This window comes from Sinocyclocheilus grahami, unplaced genomic scaffold (genome assembly GCF_001515645.1).
Source record: "Sinocyclocheilus grahami isolate Dianchi unplaced genomic scaffold, SAMN03320097.WGS_v1.1 scaffold1276.1, whole genome shotgun sequence".
Classification (NCBI taxonomy): Eukaryota; Metazoa; Chordata; class Actinopteri; order Cypriniformes; family Cyprinidae; genus Sinocyclocheilus; species Sinocyclocheilus grahami.
The window spans coordinates 110,704-129,613 of record NW_015506455.1 but is presented as its reverse complement, the minus strand read 5'-3'; the positions used below and the strand labels follow the sequence as shown (position 1 = coordinate 129,613).

At 36.9% G+C, this 18,910-nt stretch overlaps 1 protein-coding gene across 1 annotated transcript in view; it reads left to right on the top strand.

Moving 5' to 3' along the window:
- The window catches only part of LOC107568729 (phospholipid phosphatase 4-like), a 135,834-nt gene that overhangs the window by 29,598 nt on the left and 87,326 nt on the right, over positions 1 to 18,910 (top strand). The gene's annotated exons all lie outside the window — the stretch shown is intronic.

Genomic DNA, 18,910 nt, shown 5'->3' with positions numbered 1-18,910 from the left:
TGCGTTTTAAACCATATTAGTTTAAACTTCTGATTTACCCTTGTGTTGTGTTCAGAACACTTTCACGCTAACGAGGTTACAGAGCAAAAAGGACCCGGCCTCAAAAATTGCTTATACATCACTCATTATGCTATATTATCACCAAAGATTGGATTCAATCTTTTTGTCAACTTCTTTTCTTTCATTTAGGACTGGTTTTGTATTTATATTTGCTTCTGATTAATCGTAGGATTCATTTATCTGAGAGTAGGCCCCCCCTTATTTTTTGAGTGAAAAAAGCATTATTTATGAATAATTTTCACATTTTCACCTTGTTACACTAACGAGGTTACAGAGCAAAAAGGACCCGGCCTCAAAAATTGCTTATACATCACTCATTATGCTATATTATCACCAAAGATTGGATTCAATCTTTTTGTCAACTTCTTTTCTTTCATTTAGGACTGGTTTTGTATTTATATTTGCTTCTGATTAATCGTAGGATTCATTTATCTGAGAGTAGGCCCCCCCTTATTTTTTGAGTGAAAAAAGCATTATTTATGAATAATTTTCACAATATTAAATAAAAACTGAAGAAAATTTGCACTGTTTATCACACTAGTGTACTTTAATGTTTAATCAGGGAGTTTGTTTTGAAAGGCTTTTATTTTGTACAAAATGGCACAAAGTCACACTTGTGGTGTTCCAGGGCAAAAATGACCCGGCCTCAAAAAATTGCTTATAAATCACTCATTATGCTATATTATCACCAAATATTGGATTCAATGTTTTTGTCAACTTCTTTTCTTTCATTTAGGACTGGTTTTGTATTTATATTTGCTTCTGATTAATCGTAGGCCTCATTTATCTGAGACTAGGCACCTCATTTTTTGAGTGAAAAAAGCATTATTTATGACTAATTTTCACAATATTAAATAAAAACTGAAGAAAATTTGCACTGTTTATCGCACTAGTGTACTTTAATGTTATGTTATATTATGTTATACAATCATTATGAAATACACATTATATTCATATAAATAGATTAGTCTATGTGGACATTTTTTTTCTTCACCATTATTTCTAAGCCTTAACTGGTGCAAAACAGTGTAATCATAGATCACATCAGGTCATCTGTGTCCAATTTCAGGTCATCTGTCCAATCCAATTAAAAAAAAAAAAAAAAAAAGATTTGTAGACCTATATTTCATTACACACACACGTCTTCAAAACAAGGGGAAGTCGTGGCCTAATGGTTAGAGAATCTAACTCGTAACCCAATGGTTGTGGGTTTGAGTCTCGTACTGGCAGGGATTGTAGGTGGGGGGAGTGAATGTACAGTGCTCTCTTCCACAATCAATACCACGACTGAGGTGCCCATGAGCAAGGCACCAAACCCCCAACTGCTCCCCGGGCGCTGCAGCATAAATGGCTGCCCACTGCTCCGGGTGTGTGTTCACTGCTGTGTGTGTGCACTTTGGATGGGTTAAATGCAGAGCACTAATTCCAAGTATGGGTCACCATACTTGGCCACATGTCACGTCACTTAACTGACTAAAAAATTATAATAAATCTGTAATGTATCTGCTTGTTTTAAAACCTACTTTGGCCACCAGGTGGTATTGTGAGCAAATGAAGCCTCGAGAAATGAACCCTTTTGTGAACCACATGGCTGAAAAGCTTCAATGCTTCATAAGACTTCATCTCGCCATCACTATAAATCAATAAAACCACTGCTCTCTTGTCTCCTCTGAGGCTGGTACTCTAAATAGTGTTCTGTGCTCGTCTGTGCAGCCAAAGACAGAACATTAGCATTAGAACTGAACTGGTACACCGTTATCGCTTGCAAAATCAAAATGAAGGCGCCGTGGGTGAAAACGTGCAGATTAAGGGGTGGTAATATTATAATGAGATCCCTTTGCAACGTCACTAGGGGAGCGAAATCAGACGCGTTCGTTTTTTCAGACGCTTGCAGAAAAAGGCTTACCAAAACAAAGTTACTGGGTTAATCTTTTTCACGTTTCCTTGGTTGGTAGATGAGCCGGGGACCTGATTATAGCACTTTAAACCTGGAAAAGTCAGTCATTTTCATGATATGTCACCTTTAACATTTCTTGTTTTCATGGTTTTTAATCATGTTTATGTTCTCATGTCTTTTATTTTGATATTGTCTCTTGATCCATATGTCTGTAATTTTAATGCTATGGCCTTTGTGAGAAGTTTTAAGATGGTCATCTTTAAGTAGGGATGCACCGATACCACGTTTTCCAGCACTCACCCGATACTGATACTTTTGCCGATACCGAGTACCGATACCAATATTTTCATTGCATTTGTTCATTTTTTAAATATTGGTAACAGAAACCAAAAGAGTATGTATAATGTTAGTTGGTTAACTTCATTTATCAAATAGATACAGTCAAACCAAAATTTATTTAGACACCTTCAACATTTCTCACATTATCACAGTTTATTCGCTATAGTTTAGAAAATGGTAAGAACTCAACGTTAAACTCTGTCAGAACAAATTCAGCTTGATAATGTCAGATAACTTTGATAGAAAGGTATGTAATGGATTACAATAAACCAAAAATTATTCATACAGCTGTCAATATTTACACAACTATCAATACTTTGTCGGGTGACCCTTAGCCTTAATGACAGTATATAGTCTCCTGGGCATGCTGTCAACCAGGTTCATGCAAACCTGAACTTCAATTTTTTCCCAGACTCGGTCTGAATAATTTTTTATCCCAAATTTGTATCAATTTTACTGGTTGTCCACTGTATGAAGAATGTCTGGGTATAATATATCACAGTTTAGTTTATTTTGCTATCCTCACTTTACATAAATGAACTATAGTGTCCTGCACCCACTAATAAAAAAATATAAAAAATTATATCTGGTATCTGAATAATTTTTGGTTTGACTGTATATTATTCTGTTATTTTCACACTTAATTATGCCCATTAAAATGTATTTTACATGTATGTTACTTTCACTGTTCATTTTTTTTCTCTCTATGGTAGCCTACATCATCTTTAATTTAATAGCATTAGAGCTGCTCCATTGCAGTGGCTTAGTACTGTAATCACGCGATTTGCTGTAAAAATGCAGGGAACCACTCGCTATAAATCTCCTAACTGTGATATTTTCATAAATAGAAGTCGCGTTTTTTTCATCTGAAACATGCAGCGATTTATTTTCCAAAGCCACTCATATAATGCAGAAACACTCATGAAGCAAGCAAAACACGCGCAACGCGCACACGTATTTGTACTGGTGCAGAATGAGAGGGACAAGTACAGTACAGCCTAGCGCATTTCACACAGGCTGTTAGTTTCACTTTCGCCAGAAAGTCGTGTATGCTTAAGGGTGAAAATAAATTACGTTTATATTGAATGCCCCTATAAATTGTCTTATATTTACGATTTAGTTTTAATCCCAATGATGCGTGTGCTAAGCTAAGTGAGCGAACATCAATAAAGATCACACAACAGAAGTGCGCTCTCTCTCTCTCTCTCTCTCCCTCCCTACTGTTAAGTAACTTATTGTTTTACTTACTTCTTTTTGACATATCCGACCGAACTACAAACTTTCCAGTGATGTCTGTGAGAAAGGGATATTCACTCGTCAAGCTTGCGCATCTGCGCCGCTGCGCGCTCAATCCAATCTCTAATAACTCCATTCTGCTGTCTGTTGTCTGTGTTTCTTTGTCTGAATATGGCACTTATCACATGCTGTATGGTATCGGCGTTTGGTATCGGGGCATTTTAATGAGTACGAGTACGAGTACAGGAGCTCAGTATCGGGCCTGATACCGATATCGGTATCGGTGCGTCCCTATTTATAAACCAATTATAATTAAGTTGCTTAAACAACTATAAACAAAACAGCATGTATGCATAGTTTAATACAAAGGGCAGAAGGCCAATCACACAGAGTACATTTAAAAAAAAAATACACGAGTTGCAGTGAGATGGGGAAAAAACCCACCATAAAGTCTTGAGATATGTTTTTTCAAAGTTGAACTTGCATTCATTTTACATGGCTTTATAAACATGCGGCTTCTTTTGTGCAAGACGCGAGTGCAGCTGTGATAGATGTCCCTCTAGAAAATGCGTGACATATGCGTTCTGTGTGAACAATCTAGTGGCTTCAACTGGATAGGCTAACAAAAACATTCAAATGCAATGACACTTACATCGTCATTGCATCTCGTGCGCCACTGATGAAACTGCCTCCTTAATGCACTCCTAAAATTCGAATGCAACGTTTTTGCATTCGAATGTGAATTTTATTTTAAATTCGACGAATATTCGAAATTAAAAAATTTTTTGACAGCCCTAGTCTCTTGCCTTGTTCCTGTTTTATGATTTTCTTGTTCCTCTTATGTGATCTTGGGATTTTTTACTTCCAGAACCTGACTGTTGCACTCTACAGGAAATCAGAAGGGGTGTCCCTGACTAAGGATTTTTATAGTCGAATCGGAATTTTCGAATCTTGCTGACAGTCGACTTATAGTCGAATCATATGTTTGGGGGCGGGGGGCAAAATACATTACCAAGAGTCAAGTCAGACATTCGACAGTCATAGTTACTGACGTTAACACAGAGAGAAAATGTGTAACGGACGCCTCGCAGATACAAAAATAATGTTTTATGTTTTGATTAAAAGATAGGCTAGTTAATTTTAAACGTCAGCGAAACCCTAAGAATTCACAAAAAAAAATTTTTTAAAGGTGCTCTCATTATAACGAACTGAAGATGACCAGTAGAATGAAGCATTTGATAGCAGGATTTTAATCAATGGGATTTAACACATCATTTATCTCATATAGAATGCGCTTCATTATTTATACAACATAACATTGATATTTCGACTTATAGGCTATCTGCACAAAATGCCCCGAATGCACATCAACATGTCTGCCCGGCTCTGAAAGAACTCCTTTTGTGGACACATTCTTCACGCAACAACGTGCAGAAACATGGCAACTAAACAAAAAATTCACAGTGTTTTATCATAGTAGTGTTCTCATTGTAATGTTATGTATATGACAGTCCCAGTCATAGTTATTAATATTATGCATTGTTGTTTGTCCTGCTCGCACTGCGCACTGAATAGATAAGCACCGTAGTACTACAATGAAGCGCTTGACTCAACCAAATGCATCTTATACGAGATAAATAATATATACACGATATATATAAACCAGCTGAAATGTTTTGAAATCACCCTACCTGATCGAAAATATATTTTCTTTTACTCTGCCTGTGTCAATTTGAGTCTTCCTAAAGATTTAAATCGCTGCCGCCAAGATGCTCCTCTGTCACTGTCGGTCACGGATTATGGAAAGTGAAACTTAAATCTATAGGGGTGGTTGGATTTATTCACGCACGTTAAAATATTTATTTAAAGCTTCTTTCTTTTCAGATTCTTATTTACAGCATTATCTTAATAGGCTGCATATTAACTTATTGGGAGAAAACCAGTAGTTCTATGTGAAATCAGACATTGAGCACTCCTATATAGCCAAAATGGCATGATCATAACACCCCATGAATATTCGACTGTGAGATTGGTAGTCGAATCAGGCTCCTCCTATCGAAGCATCGAATCTTCAACTATTCGGGGTCACCCCTATAAATCAGTGTGCAATGTATACTTTACACATTTAATATGTATTATAGCCTAGAGGGGGTGGGTGGTGTAGTTGAAAGTTGCGTGTGTGAGTTCCTCCATCTGTGCGTCTCTCTGTACTAGGGTTGCCAAATATGGGACACCCCCTATCCCCTAATCTTTGCAGATTATCTTCCCTCAAATCTTAAACATGTCATGAACACATTACAAGATTTGAAAATCGTGGCGCATCACACACTATCTGGCATGATAATCTTAATATTATTAAGATTATCATGCCAGAGGGAGGCCTCATGTGATCTCATGCAGCAGATCGTCAGCAATGTTTACATATGTTATCTAGCGTGCTAGCAGCTTTCTGCACTCACCCAGTACGTTCAAAACTGAGGCGATTTCACCCCAGCACTTCTCTTTCTCCTTACGGGTGTGATACATTTTCGACACATTATTCAGACAGTCGTGTTACTATAAAACATCAAGAAGCAGTTTCCTCTGTCTCCACTATCCAACGGAGCCATACAACAGCCGCTTTGCGGTCGCGCATTTGAAATTGTTAAAGTACTGACGTAATCATATAGCCGTCATCATCCCAATTTAAATCCTAAATATCAAACATGTTTGATATTAATCGGGGCAGCCCCGATTTGTGTGCGAGCAGATCGAGAGGTGCAAGATTCGATCGGTGAACGCCTTACATTACCGCAATCCACGCCAAACATCAGGACCGATCGAGGCTCTCCATCCTGTAGCGTGACCAGCCTGCCTAAAACCAGTTTTAGCTGGATTTTTTTTTTTTTCAGCATGGATGTTTTCATTCCATTTTATAATATTGATTAAATATTGGGGGGGGGGGGGGGGTGGGGGGGGGTTGGGGCTCGGGATAGGGGCTGTCCCATATTTGGCAACCCTAGTCCAGAGAAATGCACAGATGGAGGAACTCACACACGCAACTTTCATCCCAAGCTTCAGCTGAACAAGCTTCAGTTTATGTTGCAAAATTTATATACTATACACTTTTTAAGTATTTCAGCGAATGGAGAGAATAACTTTTTTATAAAAATGCATTTTTATTTTTATTTGATTTGATGTTATTGGCTAAAACTAGTGCTGAGCAACGATTAATTACGATTAATCACATCCAAAATAAAAGTTTTTTTGTACATAATATATGTGTGTGTGCTGTTTATATTTCTTATTTATATATAAATTGAACACACATGCATGTATATATTTAAAAAAAAATTTGTTTATATATTAAAGGGGTCATATGATGCGATTTCAAGTTTTCCTTTCTCTTTGGAGTGTTACAAGCTGATGTGCATAGATAAGATCCCTGAAGTTGCAAAGACTAAAGTCTCAAAACCAAAGAGATATCAAAGTTAAGACTCTGCCATGCGAAAAATAATGTGTTTTTTGAACATTAAAGCATGTCAACATATTCTGTTACACCAAATACACAAAATAATGATCTTTAAAAAAGCATCATATGTATATATATATAATATATAATATATAATATAAATTCTATTAATATAAATATATACATGTAAATATTTTTAAAAATATATACTGTATGTGTGTGTCTTTATATATACATAATAAATATACACAGTACACACACATATATTATATAAATAAAAACTTTTATTTTGGATGCAATTAATTGTTGCCCAGCACTAGCTAAAACACATTGCCTGAGCAAGTGCAGACCTGAGTAATTTTTTCATTCACATGAATCACAGCATAGTTCTATTGCAACTGAACTACAGTTCAGTAATGGGGTTTACTCGCCAATCCGCATGTCATTTTGCACCCAGTGGTGTTCTTAAATTGGGTGTTGATTGAGCAGAGCAGAGTAGGTGTTTTCAATTCATTCAATTCAACCATGCTCATGCAGTGGATTTTGGGATTGACGGCGGATCAGAGAAAGCACTGAAAGTGTCTGAGGGCATCCAAAAGTAGAGAAATGCTCATCTTTATGGAAATGAGGAACCACAAAAGGCTTTTCAGTCGGTACATGTTTGTTAAATATTGTAGTTTAGGTGCTTTTAGATGCTGTTTAGATGAAGTTTATAGATACTGTATGTATATATATATATATATATATATATATACTGTATATATATATATATATATATATATATACACACACACACACTGTATCTTTACTTTGAGCATTCAGAAACAAAGCTTACATCTTTCCAACATATATGATGTCATATTGATTGTAGGCTACTGGAAAAAAAATAAAACAAAAAACATAGCCTACACTAAACACAATTGCTGGAGACACCACAAAGCTTTGTAGCATTATGAGTGACACTGAGCAGTGCAGCAGTGCAAACGCATTGTTACCAATTTTTCACCCGAGCTGTGCTCTGTTTCAGTCTAAACTGCCAGTGTGAAAGCTCCCTAAGCTGATCTCTAAGCTGATCTGGGCTCTCAATCAATTCAAGCACCTCTTGTCCTTTGGAATCAGTCACTCATCTGTACTCTGGCTATTGGGATCTCCATTTGTGAGGATGATTCTTGTTGTAATAAATGAGCCAATTAATTAGGCCTCTGTAATTACACCAAGCTATTTTTATCATCTGTAGATTTTTTTTCTCTGAACTTTAGCTTCAGATTCAAACTCTGTTGACAGTCATGAAACATAAAATACCAAATATAAATCACAAAGTATGTGTTTGAACTGCCAACAATTTATTGTCCTTTAATCTTGTAGCTTAACAGACGATAGTGCAGCCTCTCTGTAATTATTACTTTCCTTCTCAAATGTGTCAGTTAAACAGCATCGAATGAGCAGTATTACTATAATTAGTTCCTATAAACAACACTTAATCACTTCACTAATACTTATGCTCAACTTAAAGTAGTAGTTTACTAAATGATATTTTATAATTGACTAAATTTCTTTCCACCTAAATGTCATCCACAGCTGAGAAAATATTGTAATGTTTTTGGCATTTCTTCAATTCTCTCAATGGATTCCCTTAAACTGTAAGGAACAGCTCCAAAATTAAAATAAATGCTTAGCAAATGAAACCCAGGATGTGCATGTGTACTCCATCATTTTAGCTGCGAACAGATTACCATTTTAGAGTTCACGGTAATGCTGTAAGAGACTACGATGTTAACAGTTCGACTGTGACCAATCATTAATCACGACAGGTTGAATTATTTTGTAGAAGCCTGGAGAGGCACAGTGCTGGAAAGCTGCCAACTAACTGCCTCGACATCAGAATGCAGAAAAGTCTCCATGGAAAACTTGGGTTAAGGATATAGTGGCAAATATATTTTGCAAGCTTTTCTCTGCAGCCTTATTTTTCCTGATTACAGGCATACTCCGCTTGTCTATCACAGATGGTGGTTATTTCAAGGTTTGCAAACCTTGAAATAAACGTTTAGACAGTACACATCATTTGCACATGTGTAGTACACTTATTCTTTAGGGTTGGGACAAAGTTTTTCCTACTATTTAAGTTTTAAAAAGTAGCAACTCTTGCATTTTAAAAATAAATCATATATTAGAGCTCATTAGAGATCCAAAATTATGGAAGTGACTAGAGGTAGGCGATATATGGCCAAAATGTTTACGCTATTTTAATTTACAACATTTCTCAATGTTATGATATCAAATGTTCAGATGTCATTGAAAATTTGCATAATTCTCTGTTAAAGGGATCATATGATGCGATTTCAAGTTTTCCTTTCTCTTTGGAGTGTTACAAGCTGATTGTGCATCGATAAGATCCCTGAAGTTGCAAAGACTAAAGTCTCGAACATTAAAGCATGTCAACATATTCTGTTACACCAAATACATAAAATAATGATCTTTAAAAAAGCATCATATGACCCCTTTACAGTAAACAGCAATCAAATAAAAACAAACACAAAAAAAATTCCAAGAAATTGCAAGCATTCAAACAAATAATTATAACAGATACAGCATAAACAGCAATAATAAAATAAAAACAAAGAAACATTTGCTAATTGCAAGCATTCAAACAAATATAGTAGTCAACATTTGAAGTGGATTAAAAAGAGTATTGTCTGCAGCAGAGGAGGATGGCTAGGGGTGTGGGAGGCCAGGCAATCAACACAAGACTGAAACAGTCACGTGTGTGTCTGAACAATCCCGTTATCGATCAGTGTTGAATGAGTGGGCAGAGGACAGTCCCAAACTGTTACAGGCCCTACAGAGAAGGGCAGAGTTCACCAACCTCTCGTTCTTTCCATTGGAGTGTCTGTGATCTGTCTGCTTGTTCTGCTCTGCAGAGCATATCGTTTTTGTCAAGACACTGTATGGCCATTGTACTGTTTTAACTCACAATTGGTGTGTACGTTTGTATATTTCCAGCCTGTCTTTTTAATAAAGAGTAACATACAACCATGGTTAAACATTTACATCAATTTGTGTTTTCCAGTTGTATTTAATATATAGTAGTCAACATTTGAAGTGGATTAAAAAAGTTAATCAAAGTTGTCCCAAGACAAGAACACATTTTGGTTTTAGGTTTTAGGACAACATTGACAATGAGACAGAGTGATGAAGCCAATCAGCAGATATGGGGAAGGTTAGGAGGCCATGATGATCAGAGGCCAATGGGCAAATTTGGCCAGGATGCTGAGGTCACACCTCTACTCTTTTCGAAAGACATCCTGGGATTTTTAATGACCACAGAGAGTCAGGACCTCGGTTTAACATCTCATCCGAAGGACGGTACTTTTTACAGTATAGTGTCCCTATCACTATACTGGGGCGCTAGGACCCACACAGACCACAGGGTGAGACACAGACCTCCTGCTGGTCTCACTTTTTATTTTTGTTGTTTGATTAACATTAACAACAACAGACAGCAACAGGTATATTAGTTTCAGGAGTGACAACCTTATTTAAATGTGAGAGTGGATCCCCTAATTATTGTTTTGTTTGTGTACAGAACAGAACTTACTCTTGAAATTGCAGTGATTGACACAGTGGTAACCATAGCAACATTCTGCCATCTCATGTGTTTGGTATTTATTTGCTCTGTTAAAGTGTTTGTAAGAAATCTTGTCAGTAGCAGTCATGGAGTTCATTGTTGGTGCAACCATAAACGAGTTGAGAGCTCCTGGATTCCTCCTCTGGCCAACAATCAAACTTGTCTTGATTAAAACCTGAGGGTTGACCACAGCAGTGAGGACAGACTCCACCTGAGCGTTTGTAACCCCATCTTGGAAACAACAAGAAAGATGCCCCGGGAATCCCTCATTAGCCTGCAGACTGTGGTGAAGCTATAGAAATGAATTACTGCAGGGGTCCACTAAAAAGTAGTATAGCCAAGCTCAATAAAATATATTTTTGATACTGGAAATATATGTAGTTTCAATACCAACTTTCATATTCTGGGGCTCGAGAAACAGGGTTGAAATGCAGCTACAGCAGCTACTTCTGCTTTAAATAAGGCAACCTCAGACTACATGTCTCCAGCCTCCCTCAGGATGAGGGAAATGAACAGTCATGCACCTTTATGCCATTCCAGTAAACAGTCCTTGTTTAACTGTAGACACAAGTGAACCATACCTGTCAATTCTAAAGTGTTTTGAATGAAGTATTACTCTTATCTGTACGACCAAAGAATATCTGAAAAATATGACAGAGTAATATGACAGAGTATCTGCTGTTATCAGAAAAACATGCCAACGTTTGTCAACCTTAGAGAGTTAAAGATCTTCCTAACAGGATCCTCTGCTAAATTCTGCTAGTTCACCTGCACAATAGGCTTGCCGCCATAGACGGTGTTGACTGTGATACCGGTGTTAAGCCGCAACACCGGTTATGTCACTTGCCCACCGCGGCACCGACCCCCACCGTTGTTTTGATTTTTTATAGTAATAAAAATCATTTAGTTCAGTAAAAGAACAAACACTACAATTAAAAACTGAACGCGGCTGCTCAATGCATCGTGCCGAACGACAGTCGCATCACAGATCAGATTTAATTTATCCAGTGAGGAGAGTGAGTCCAGCTGACTGACAAGAAGATTGAGGTGAGGTGAGACAGACAAGACGATCGCGTATGATTTAGTTTCGAAACGAGATGCAAAAGCACCTGTTTGGCAATATTTTGGATTTTGAAAAGCCTGTTGACTTTTGCCGTTTATCTAAAGGGATTTTGAAGTTTTTTTAAACATTCGTTTCTTATTTAATTGGTTCCACATTGTTTGCTGATTTTTACTTTATTTAAACTTTGTGTCATTTATTAATTTTTTTTTACATCAAGGTGTATGCCGTGCCTCCAAGATTTCCTACTCGCAATTTGAATGTAAGTTGGAGTAGGAGCAGTTTTGTTAAATATTTTGGTTACACTTTACTTGAAGGGGTGTGCATAAGACTGACATGACACCTTCATAATCATGACATGACACCTACATAACACATGACATGACACATGTCATGAATATGAAGGTTTTTTATGCATGTTTTATGCATGACAACTGTCATTAAGTGTCATTCACTCAGTTATGTAATTTTTAATGCAAAGATGACATTGTTTGAGATGTCTTTGTTATGGGCTATGGTTATGGGTAAGAGTAGGGGTAGGGTTAGGTTAGGGTTAGGTCAAATAATGTCATATTTGCATTAAAAATGACATAACTGAGCGAATGACACTTAATGACAGTTGTCATAAACATGCATAAAACCTCCTTCATATTCATGACATGTGTCATGTCATGATTATGAAGGTGTCATGTCAGTGCTATGCACACCCCTTCAAGTAAAGTGTTACCTTGCATTCAAGCAATTGACGCTGAACTGTCGCTAATTCAAAAGTGAAAGTAAAATGCGCACAGCGCTTTTAAGCTATTTAAAAGCGAAGGAAAGCGAGGAAAAGAGGGGAAATTCAAACGAACTAAAAACGAACAATTGCTTTACGCCAAATTGCCGCTATTTGAAAGTGAAAGTAAAATGCACACGCAGCTTTTACAAGTTGTCACACGTCGATTAACCGGTGGGAAAATTTCCTCACCGTCACAACCCTACTGCACAACACTTTTGGGTTTCCAAGATCCGTTCAGCAGCCTCCCCCGCTATTGTGTCCAACTCACCTGGCGGTGGTCAGTTGACAGCTCTGCTCCTCTCTTTATTTGAGTTTCTAAAACAAATGGCTTCAAGTCGATTGTTGACCTTTGGCCCAAGGTGATCTGGTACCAAAAACTAAATTTGGTAAGTAAACACAGAACAGAGTCAGAGCCTTCTCTCTTTGCATTAAGAACAATCGTAGTGATGAGTCAGGGACTTGTGAGTTTTCACACATCCACGCTGCACCTCTGGCTCTGGGTGTCAAAAGCTAATTTCCACAACCAAGAACCAGTCTGCACGGGTCTCCCTCCCTGCCTGCTGACCGTTGTATAACGCACCAATTCCCTATACCTCTTTCTGCAAGTGTTGAGCCCACAAGGAAGTTATTTCATGCCATTTGTCCTGGATTATGCTAATGGTTGAGGTCTTGCTTCATCCTCCTGCTACTGTATGTATGTACTTCTGGGATAGGAAGTTTTGCATATCTGCACATGTTGTCCTTTGGATTCGATGAAAAGAGCAGTGTACTCTAGGGAATACTGGAGGTTGCCTCCACTAGTGTCGTGACATCTCCATCTAAAAGTTTCAACTAATCCTTTTTTACCTCAGCTGTTGTGAGTCATCGTGTCTGTTTAGTCTTTTGTTTAGGAATACCAACTGAAATCCAAAGAGATGCTCCTGTTTGGCCCTGCATCTTTTATGTGCCTGGTTATGTCTGTGTTGTAAACTGGACAAAATCCTTCAAAACCATTCAAGAATTAAAAAGGGTTGGATAACCTCACTACATATCATATTTCCTTTCACAGAACAACTAGCTGGATGACAACCAATCAGGATTTAAAAGAACATCTTGCTGTTGGTCACTGAATCTCTGCAGATTGTGAAAGCATTCCAAAGCATCAGCTCTCATTCTGCTAGATTTATATGCGGCCTTTGAGGCTGTTGACCATCATACACATTCTCTTACCTCCTCTTCTCCAAATATACTGTACAACATTGTTAGCACCCATTATACAAGCAGATGGTTTCTCCTACCATTTCTATGCTGATGACACTTGAGCTTTACTTCTGATTTCAATCACCTGCAGGTCAACCTTGCAAAGACAGAGCTTCTTGTTTTCCATGGCACTTCAACGATGCACAAGTTCACCATACAGATAGAATCATCAACAATAATCCCATCTGGTTCAGTTAGATTTCAGGTAGAAATCTTCCAACTCTTAGGAAAATTAGCCATGGTTTCATTGTAGTAAAAGTGTAGTAACCATGTTTTTTGGCTGAATTCTATTTGTATAACCACAGTTTTACTACAAATATCATGGTTAGTGTAGCAAGCCATGGTTAATTTGTGGTTACCATGGTTTAACTACAAAAACTATGTTTTTTTTGTTTTTAATTTTGTAGTAAAACCACGGTTAATTTTCGTAAAGGAAGCTCTATGCAGACAGCTGAGGACTTGACAATATTCAAGAAACAACTAAAAACTCATCACTTTCATGAGCACTAAGCTTCATCCTGCTGAAAAAATTATTATTTTTTCTTCTATCCCTTCTTCTTCTAGCTTGTACTATTCTGTACAATATTTGAAACATTTTATTGCTAGCACTTCTCGTGTTTCTTAAACATTTTCTGTTTAAGATAATTTGCTTGTCGTATTCCATATTTGTTAGTTGCTTTGGATACAAGTGTCTGCTAAATGAATAAACATAAATGTACATGTAAATGCAACATTGCTTACCTATTACATCTTAGTTCAGGGCACCAGTCAAAGACCTTTACCTTGGCAGTAGCTGTTCAATCATTTAGAATTCATGTAAACTGGAGAGAGTTGGTCAGCTGATTTATGTGGAGGATTGGTTAGATAACTTGTAGCTAACTTGTAGAGCCTCTTACTGTATTATCAACACTAGGAAGACAAGTCCTTGTCAAGGAAGACAAGTCCTAATCAACAACTATTAAATGAATACCATGAATGATGAGGAATAAAGTGCATAAGAGGCATAAAATGCAAGTAATGAAGTTGGATGTTGCTATGGCAGAGTTACATTATATTATAGAAACTGTTGCTTCTCTAAAAACGAATAATGTGATGAGCCTTATCATGCAATAAACAACTAAATTAAAGATGAAAATGACTTGTTTTAGGTATGATAAAATACCTAAAACAAGTTCCCTTCAACTCTTGAGATGAAGCTGTCTACCATGGTATTACATTCCATCTGTCTATATCTATCTTTAATTTGAAATTCAAGGCATCATAATCTTAATCTTAATATAAACCCCAATGTATTTAATCAATTTATTGTGCCAGCCAAATCTAAAATTGTTTTTGATATTAAACCAATAATTGTTTTTTTTTGGCATGTTTAAAGCTGCAGTACATAACTTAATGACACGTTTAAATTCTAAGCAACTACTGAAAGAACAAAGCTATACAAATTCTGTATACATACACTCCACATAGTCAGGTCTTTTTATTTCTGTTTATAGATGTGACATAACCACACAATGACGAATGACATTAAACTGACGAAAAACAACTCAATTTCTAAATCATTATTATAAGCTTACCATTGCAAATCAATATTAGGCAATTTTAGTCAGGACCACTTTGGCAAAGAAAATAAGGAAAGTTGGCTTAAACTGGGCATACACTGTGCGATTTCATGTTGCCATGGTGTCATTTCTGTTTGCACATAGACGCAGTGACATGTTAGAAATAAATCTGACCATCCGATCACTGGTCCGTAGAGGTTAATCACCTCTGGTTAGCCCCTGTACACTACACAACAAATGATGCACGACAAAGCTGAAATTTGGCCTGACAAAAAAAAATAAAAATAAAAAAAATCGCACATTGTATACCTGGCTTTAGCTGAAGAGGAAGTAAAAGTGCCACACATACACACACACACACACACACACACACACAGCTGTGCTTGGCCTATGTGGCCATCCAGGACTAATGATTATGCTTGATGAGACAGTTTTGAACACTTATGTCTTATTTACTTGCTCAACAACCAGTTTTTGTTTACTTTAATATGCTGAACAAGCTTTAAATTGTATCCTGGAGAAAAAGCAATTTTATACAGAAGTTTCACACATTAACACAGGAAGGGAGTTTAAAGGCTGTCTTGGGTAAATTAAAATATAAGCAAAAAAAGCAATTTTGTGTTCTGACTTGACTATATCAATTCTTTTCATATCTTATTTTTAAATAATCGATTGTAGTTCTATATACACCACACAAAGGGGTGAAATATATCCAATTTACTGCATCAAAAGCTTTTGCAACATCTAAGCACAACATTACATTCAGTGACTTTGAATATTGTTGTCTAAAATAAGTTTCAAATATTTTTTTAATATCCTGTATCTTATAATGAACAGTTTTAGTCTTAGGGTCTTCTGTTTTATAAATTATACTCTTTGATTCATATTTTCTTAATTTACTTAAAACATTCATCCATTTAGATCCCACCTCATAATATTTAGAATTTGTAAACTTGAAAGGATAATTCACCCAAAAATGAAAATTCTGTCATCAATTACTTACCATGAAGTTCAATTCAATTCAATTTAATTAAATTCAAGTTTATTTGTATAGCGCTTTTCACGGTACAAATCGTTGCAAAGCAACTTTACAGCAAATTACATTTCTAAAATCTGTCTAGTTGCAAATTGTAATCCACGAGATTCTGTGTACTGTCTTTTTGTCCAATAAGTAATATCTCTGTCTTATCAAAATTTAATAGGAGAAAATTATTGGTTATCCGATCTTTTACATTTTTAACACACTCTGTTAGCTTAGATCATTTAGAAGCTTCATCTGGTCTTGCTGAGATATATAGTTGAGTATCATCAGCATAACAGTGGAAACTAATCCTGTATTTTCTAATAATATTACCAAGGGGCAACGTGTATATTGAAAATAGCAGAGGACCTAGGATGGATCCTTGTGGCACATATTTTACTGGTGATAATTGAGATGACTCCCCATTTAAATGAACAAAATGGTAGCGATCGAACAGGTAGGATCTAAACCATCTTAAAGCCTGCCCTTGAATACCTGTATAGTTTTGTAATCGATCTATGAGTATGTCATGATCTATAGTGTCGTACGCAGCACTAAGATCAAGTAAAACTAGTAATGAGATGCAGCCTTGGTCTGACGCAAGAAGCAAGTCATTTGTAATTTTAACAAGTGCAGTTTCTGTGCTATGGTGGGGCCTGAAATTCTTCATAGAGATCATGTTTTTGCAGGAAGGAGCACAACTGAGCAGACACAACTTTTCCTAAAATTTTAGACATAAAGGAAGATTTGAGATGGGTCTGTAATTTGCCAGTTCACTGGGATCTTGATAAGAGGCTTAATAACCGCCAGCTTGAATGGTTTTGGGACGCGACCTAAAGACAACGACGAGTTAATAATATTGAGAAGCGGTTCTTCTGCTAAAGGTAACAACTCTTTCAGTAATTTAGTGGGTACAGGATCTGACAGGCATTTTGTTGGTTTAGATGCAAGGATACGTTTATTTAGCTCTTCCTGTCCTATAGTTGTAAAACACTGCATTTTATCTTTTGGTGCAATGTGTGAAGCTGAAGTATTACATGCTGTAGAATGTACATTTGTTACTGTATTTCTGATGTTATCTATTTTATCAGTGAAGAAATTCATAAAGTCATTACTATTAAACTGTGAGGGAATATTTAGATCGGGTGGCATCTGGTTATTTGTTATCTAGCCACTGTGCTAAATAAAAACCTTGGATTGTTTTGGTTATTTTCTATGAGTTTGTGGATATGCTCGGCCCTGGCAGCTTTTAGAGCCTGTCTATAGCTGGACATTCTGTTTTTCCATGCAATTCTAAAAACGATGAAAAATGAAGTTGTTCCAAACCTGTATGAATTCTCAAAAACTGTTTGACTCTTCTGCTGAAGACTTAAGATATCTTGTAAAATGTGGGTAACCAAACAGTTGACGATAGCCAGTGACATCCATAATATTGAAAAAATTCTGTGGAAGTCCATGGCCACAGTCAACTGTTTGGTTACCTGCATTCTTCAAATTGTCTTTTGTGTGCAATGTGTAGGGATTTCTTAATACCACAAACCACAGGACTGTGATATGCCACTGAATCAACTCATCATGAGGCTTCGAATTAATTCAATCAGGAGACAACAAAGCTTTCCTTGTATCAGAACTGGAAAGTTTGTTCAAAACATATAGAAACCACGATGTCTTGAGACCACCAATGAAGGAACTCTCACATCCAACAGGAAAAGGATGAAGTAAATTAACTAACCTCAGGCCACACGGGATCTATACGTGACTAACACATGATTCCCATCACATCCTGCATTCCAACAGAACAAAGAACATGATATTTGAGATGTGTTCCAGCGACAGACTCGCCTGGACCCCATGACCATCTAATGCATAAATTGCTAAATCTGATAAACAGAAAGCGACAGATTAAGAGCTCTCTGTCCAGGAGAAGAATGGCAGACTCCCAACTCGTGACATGGGCATGACCTCAGGACACCTCCCCTTTCCCCCATGCATTCCAAAAAAGGGACACGAAACTTACAACAGACAATTTCAACAGATAATCAGTTATGCGCATAACAGGTCAACCAGATACAAATAATATGTTGCATGTCTTATATATATATGCTTGATGTGTTTCCTGTAATCGGTGCAACTTTAATTAGTGTTTATTACCCTGTTTAGGAAATAAGGTTATTAAAATGTGTGTAATATGTGAAGTTTAATCTTGAACGAATGGGCACGACAAATGCAGAATGTTGAAATAAAGTAAACTTTAATAGAAGGCACAATATTTGCATTTAAGAGACTTTATAGAGGTATTAACAACTTTTATAGGTGTCCTCGTGATGAATTGAAGCCTCTTGTTAAATGTATGCACACTCCGCCTTGCAAGAAGCCGATTGGCAGATCGCGCCATAGGTTGGACGTATGCCACGGATCAAAACCCCTTTGAACCTCAGATTCAATTGCTTTTCGCTGTTTATTCTCTCAAGTGAAGGCTTTTGCCGCTTGCTCTCCCGAACGCAGGCTCTTCGCCACTTGCTTTCCCGAGCAAGGCCTTGTCGCTGTGTGGAGAGTACTCTAACTTGTGCTCACAAGCTGAACCATCAGGCGATCAACCATCTAGAACTCAACTACTCCGTTGAAGCTTCGTAACTCTGCAGAAC